This window comes from Oryzias melastigma, linkage group LG18 (assembly GCF_002922805.2).
Source record: "Oryzias melastigma strain HK-1 linkage group LG18, ASM292280v2, whole genome shotgun sequence".
Classification (NCBI taxonomy): Eukaryota; Metazoa; Chordata; class Actinopteri; order Beloniformes; family Adrianichthyidae; genus Oryzias; species Oryzias melastigma.
Window position 1 is genome coordinate 8241747 of NC_050529.1, and position 7270 is coordinate 8249016.

A 7270-nucleotide genomic window follows, 5' to 3' on the forward strand; every position below is an offset into this window, starting at 1 on the left:
TCAGGGCCACCATATATCTGTGTGGAGTTTGCATGTTCTCCTTATGCATTCAAACATTTTCTTCCTCCCACATTCCAAAAATATGCTTCAGTGGTTGATTGATGGGTAAATTCTGCCTTAGGAGTTAGTTTAAGTGTGCTTTTTGTATGAGGTGTGAAATGCACTGGCAAACTTTCTATGGTGTACTCCTTCATCCTGAAATAGTAAGGAAAGGCTCCAGCATCTCTGTGACCCAACAAAGAACAAAATGAGATCAGATGACAGATGAATGTTTATCATCTACCTTTACTGTAAATGTTCACTTACCTGTTACTCTCAGGCACCAGAAGGCACCTTATAGAATATTGTTATCTCAAGCTGATTAAATGTAGGAAGTGGTTTCAAGCTTTTATTTTTAGAAACCTCTCTAATCTGTCCAGTTTTTATTATGTATACTTATGTAAGCTGCTGAAAAACTTAATTTCCCCAAGGGTGCCATCCCAAAGGGATCAATAAAGCCAAGTCTAAGTCTAAGTCTAATGGTCATGCGTTTCTCAGCTGTGGCTCTCTCGAATCCACCATAACAAACGTTGGAATTTTACAAAAGTAAATGATCAAGTCTGGGTAATAAACATGAATATTATTTATCTAAACATAATATAATATTTTTAATATATTTTTTTCAACAGTTTTTTGAGTTTCTAAAAAAGAAGTACAAATATTTTTTATCAGAAATTACTTTTGTGTTGCTTCATAACAAGCCATCTGATTGCTGCCTTCTGGTAATCCTCATTAAATAACCATTTTTGGTCTCATTTCAGTAAGGCTATTTCTTTTCGGAAACTACAAAGCACTAATGGAAAAAGACTTTCAGTGAGCATTTTAGAATCCAGACATTAATATAACGTCAAATAAATAACCAAATACTTGGTGAAGATCAAGGGTAGTGTTTGAACTCTGTTATTGTTAACCAGGGCTACATTGTAAAGTGGCCTGAGTTCATATTTGCTTTTTTTACTTCTTTCAGGAGCTTAACTATTGGAAAAAAAATTTAACTTAGGTGTTGTTCTTTTTACTTTTCCCACTCTCGTACATCTTGCCATTATTCTCTGAGTGAAAGAAGGAGGAAGCACATTTTAGAAATATACATTACTTGCATTTCCCAGGTCAGGAAGGTTTTCCGTGAACCCTTTTCATACGGGGTGTTTTTTTTTTGTTTTTTTTGATACAGTGCCTAAACCATAAAAACAAAAGCAAAATGAAATTAAATCACCGACATTAATGTCAGAGATGCCTTCTTGTGATCGATGGGTGCAAATAATGCCCATTTGTTAATGCCAGTTGAAGTAAAAACTTAACTAAGTATTTACTTGCTTAAAGCAGTTTCCTTGTTCTGCTTTCAGAAAAAATGTGACAGTTCAGTCTATCAGTGTCCTCAAAATCTTGTGCAAAGTCAGTATGTCTTCCGCATACACATCATCTTATTTCTTCTGTTCGGAGTGAAAATTTCAGTAGATGTGTAGTTTCTCTCATCGCAACTTGTGCAATCCACACAGCCGGCTTGACACCCATGTTCAGTCTTGCAGTTGCACCCTCGCTTAGGTCCTCATCTTCTGTATCACGTCAGAGGAACAACTGTAAATGCATTTTACAATCTTCGAGCCAGACTGAGTCATACATTTTCTTGATGTCTTCCAGAGCAGAAAAGACCCCTTGACTGAACCTTAAATGTACAGCACAGATGTTGTTCACGGCCTCAGGCACCTTCAACAGAAAGTGATTTAAGCTTTGGCCGTTAAACTTCTTGTTAGCGTTCCAAACAAGTCTGACTGGCTTTTACCTGAGTGAGCGTGCCATAATTTTTTCACAGCCAAGTCTTCTTTTGACCTTATTGCACCCAACTTGAAATCATGTCATCACTGAGAAAAATAATGCAGTTTTGGTCATAGTTGAGCTGCTCTTCTCCTGCTCTCTTCTCTAAAGTTGCTCTCTGCACTCCTCTCTTATTCCTTAACTCACCATGTTACTCTAATTACCTTACTCACAACATGTTAGGGGTATCGTTAATCACAGTGCTATTCCTATTTTTTCTGACTTTTTTTTCAATATCTAAAAAATATTTTTTATAATACTAACAATAAATGAGTAGAAACACAAAGTTTATTAGTTTGATGAAGTTCTGCTTTGACAATTCTGTCATGATGGGGAGGAAAATTATCATCCATGAACTGACAATGTCTGATTGCACAGGTTCTTAGGTACTAGTCATCAGTGCTGTGTATCACTCTCTGGGCTCCACTCCTGGGTCTGTAACAAACTATGCCAAAAGTTCAGTGTCTTGATGCAAATCTGGTGATGACCTTTGAGACATATCAAATTTAGATGCAACCTCTCAGTAATTATCCTCCTGTTTCCTTAACATCCCTCTCTCTTCTTCCCTCTTCTTCTTTAACGTGCGGTTCAACAAAAAAGAAAACAAATATATTGTAACCAAGATAAATATAGTTTAGCTTAAACTACAAAAACATTTGCACAAATATGCTTCGTGTGTTACAGGACCCATAACCTAATGTTGTAACAGTAAAATATGTAAAACACAAGACACCTTCAGCTTCTATATGCGTGCTCAGCTGTAGCACAGGGCAAGTTAAAAGAAAAAAAAACCTAGATCCCTAGCGAGAAGCACACAAAACTATTAAAACACTGTTTTGACATTTTGGCTACATGCTGATTGCTTCAGTGTCCCGTTTGGTATCCCTGCTGCACCAGTTGATCAAGAGGATGTGAAGGTCTAAAACTCCAAAAACCTGTTTTGTGTTGTCATTCAAATTCTCAACTAATGTTTTTTGGGGTTTTTTTTTAAGTCACAGTTAGGTTACCTTTTGGCATTTAGTTAAGTACATGACTTGATCTCTTCTGCTCAACCTGTTAAACCAGTTTCTTTTATAACCATTAAAGATGCCTCTTGTTCTTTAAATGTATGCAGCTCTCTGGTGGGTCATTTAGTTTTCTATGTTCAGTTATGCACTAGTTTAGAGATGTCAGCTGGTAGCAGCCTCCTGCAATTAAGAGTCCTCCTAAAGCCTTATATTTGCCAACAAACTTTGTCATTGCGTGGATGAAGACAAATGCATCAATAATTAATGTTTTCCCACTGCACAATGCAAAGGAAAGAGTGGTCTTTAGCACATAGGAAAACTAAAACCAGGGTTTTCCCTGGTTTAACATAAGGTGGTGGCGGTGTCTCATCGCAGCCTCAGATTTGTGTATCTTAGCTTTTCCTCCCCTGAGCAAATGTATTACAAATTGACTATTTTAGCAGGTATATTTGCACAAGTAAAAAAGGACAAATTAGTATAATTTCATTTCAAATTTATTCATTTTCTTCTAAGTTCTAATTAGTAGATAACACCTCAGAGCCATGGACATTTACTGAACATGGGATTGTGCAACAAACATCTACTCATTACTACTCAGATACTCATTTGCACTGTGAACAGCCTGTGGAAGAGCATTTGATTCACTGATATTTCATCTTATAAAACCTTTTTCAGATACTCGTGGTAGTCAAAAACCTCTTGGTTAGGACCATCAAGTGCAACTTTACAACAGACATCCAGTTTCCTTATTCTATGATTTTCCATACCTGTAAAACTAATACATTTGACTAACATGACTAAGGTTGGAATGCAGATTTATCTATCTGCGTATAGCTAGATGTACACAGCTATAGAAGAAACAATACTCACTAAGGGTGCAATGGATCACAAAACACGGTTCAGATCATTTTTTAGATCGGTAAAGTAAAACAGGTAAAAACAAGAAGATAAAAGCTTAAAATTACTAGAAGCTTTGAAAAATATATTTGAGTAGACATATATAGAGTACGCCTACTTCAAAGCATAAATATGTATTCAAACAACCTTAAACTTTGGACATAGACAAAAATGTATAACATGTAGTTTCAGATTACATTTACATGTCAGGAGACTAAATGTACAAAAACTGAGAGAAAAGAATGCTGAATATGCAATTTTCCCTTGCCCCCTTCCCCGATATCTGTGGAGATGTCTTATTTCTGCGTGGAGTATTGACTAATACATAATTTGCCAATTTGGACAGACACTTTGTTGACAGATATGTTTATTGTTATAGGAGGGCCTCTTGAGATGCAACATCTCATTTTCAAAACACAGAACAATACAACCAATACAAAAACACACATATTTAAATGTATTTATACACCAAAATAGTTTTAACTACCAACAAAAGAACAAGATAAACTTACTCATGCACAAAGCTCTCCTCTCCCCTGCCCATGTAGTATCAAAATTAGACACCAGATAACATAAGGTTCTGCAAGTTCATGCCAACCGTACCAGCACTATAAAAAATTAACTGTTCAGGGCAGCTACCTAAACCATAGCCAGTATGTGATGCAATTTAACTTACCAGTATAAAAACCTTTTATCGGTGATCAACAGAAAATGATACCTGATGGTTCTGCTATTGTGCGATTTCTCTGTGATTTTGAACATCTTTATTTGAACAACTCAAAACCAATGTTTAATTAAATAAATACCTCAACACCACTAGTTTGTACAAAAGGCATGATTTTTAGTGGTAAAAGCAAATGAGTGCAAGTCTCTAGGATTCCATACTAAACTATGAAGCCTTCCCAGAGACACTGGGCAACAGTTCAACCTCAGGGCAAATTCTCAGTCGTCCTACATAAGGAGAAGTAATCATAGACTGGATATAAAATAACTGGACAAAGCAAGCCCCCCTACTTCCATGTTCCATATAAGAAGTACCACTGGGTTGCAAAAAGGCCAAAGTCCCATTGACTTACTTTGAGAAACAGACAGTTATTTCTCAGTCATTTCATATGTCAGAATAATCATTCTTCCTCTGCTGCTTTCTGCTTAACTTCTTTTTTCTAATCCTAATTTTTTTTTAAAGATTTTTTTCCATTATCACAAGTTATTAGAGTTATAAATTGACCAATCAGATGGCTCAATAAGCGTTTGTGGGTCTGACGTCGACCGTCTGGGGGGTTTGATTGACAGGTGACGGGTAGCCAATGGGAGCAGACTTCATCAATGGGTCCGTGAAGACCTTTTAACACCTACTTTACAATTCAACAATGTACCAATCATTGTCCTACTGTTGTTTTCCTCAATGGAATGTACCAATGCAGCAGTTTGAAACAACAAGAGGAGCATGCTGTGGACATTTTTAGATGAGGATTTACTCTGTAGAAATAGATTTCACTCTGAGGTTATGTGCTTTGAACTTTTTTCTTTGTTTTACGTTCGTTTTTCTTTATTTCACTCTTTTGATTGTAGCTTATGAAATCTAAGTTGCATATATGCGCATAAAATCACCAACCAAAGATTCATTTTCGCCGAACTTTTCCAGCTTCAGCCTGAATTAGACGCAGCCGTGTGAGGAGCGCGAGAGAAACATTAAAGGACCGGGACGTATTTTCAAACAGAAAGAAGATCCAGCTGTTCACTTGTTAGGATGGTTATTTATTTTAAATACCGCTGAACGCGCTTCTCACGTGCATCTGATCAGACTAACGTGGCCGCATGTAAAGAGACGAGCTGCGGCGCGCGAGTGGGACACACGCCGGTCTGCAGCAGCGTTGCAGCAGCGTAACCCAAATGCTCCTTTTATCTCGACAAAAAGGAATAAATGTAAGTAAATCCAAAAGGACCGCTGACAGAATCAAATGTTGGGATGGTTCTCCCTCAAAGGCTTCAACAATGATTTGTACAATCAGCCCAGTCTCAGTAAAATGCGTACATATGCCACGATTTGGGAAATACTGTGTATAATATACGCCAAAACTGGTTTTTGCGTGCATATAATATGCGCGGTCCTAAAAGTGTTAAAACGTGTTTTCCAGGTTTGACACGTCCTCTGGTGGAGGCGTGAGCATCACAGACAGCCTTACAAACGAACAATTTGCTTTTCTAACCCTAACCATAACCATAATCCTAACCTTAACCAGGAACGACGTCATTTAGAAAAGAGCCGGAGGATTTCTGGCCACGTGATCAAAACCAAACCTGAAAAGCCATTCTCCTGAGCCGCCGTTATTGAAGGTGTTTACATCCGCGGTCGGTCTCGTGGTTGAGACGTGGAAAGAGGTGGACGGTTGCAACAAACTCACTCCTGATTGGCGACAGTACTTCCTGTAGATTCCATGACTCAGCTATGACTCAGACCAATCGCTGAAGATTGTTTGCAAATGGCGGTATCTGTTTCAGGAATTGACGGTGAAAGCGGCGGCCTACTTTTGCGAGGAGAGGAAGTAATGCATTTCCAATGGGGGACCTCAGTGCTCGCTCTGTCCATTGTTTTTACAGTCTATGGAAGTAATGCAGCAAATGTAGACAGCTGTGTGTGTTTCAGCTAGAGCTCTGGGAAGTTAACCTCCCAGCATTTGCAACAAAACTGAGAAAATTGCATATAACATCAGCTTCTGCTACTCCTCCTGTCTGTACAGCAGAATTCAGGCCAGATCAGAATCTGTTTCCTTCTTTCCTTTCAGTATTCTTAAGTATCCATAAATACAGCTAAGAGTTCATCAACATTTTGCACCATGGCAAAAGTGGAGACAATCTGATGATGTGTAGTACTGTCCTCACTTTTTACAGTGTTTTTTACAACATACCACTGAAACTTTTTTTAAGTGAAATCCATTTAATTTGAAATCCATTGGCCTCTGTGAACAAATGTGCTCTAATAAGTGAAAAGGCTACTAGGTTGTTTGTGGCATTTTTTTGTAACTGAGAAAAAAAACAAAACAAATAAGTCGGCCATAGGTTATTTTGCTATTATGCTACTGGTCTGGCCCACTTGAGATCAGAAGTTGAATGCGGCCCCAGAACCAAAAGGAGTTTGACATTCCTGCCCTAGTGTGATTAATCTAATGATTTTTTTCTATAGACAGCACTAAAAAAAAATGCAAAATTACAAATCAAGCGAGGGTATTTAATGATTTATTTTAAGAATTGCATAAAAAAAATAATGTGATGCAATATCAACAGAATATGAAAAAGCAGGTGGAAACTGGATTAAAAATATACACGGGGAAAACCTGCAAGACCTACCAACTAGACCTCAATTTGAGAAAAAAATGGGTAACACCTTAAAATTAACAAGATTTTCAGAGATTTTCAAAACTGGCACATGGATAATTTTCAAATTCTCCATTTGCTAATTTAGGTTCAACAGTCCAAAGTCAAAGTTACTAATACAGACTAGCTTTAATTTTACT

General features: G+C 37.5%; 1 protein-coding gene across 1 annotated transcript in view; it reads right to left on the reverse strand.

Moving 5' to 3' along the window:
* The window catches only part of LOC112156171, a 28993-nt gene that overhangs the window by 20838 nt on the left and 885 nt on the right, over nucleotides 1-7270 (reverse strand). The window lies entirely within an intron of this gene.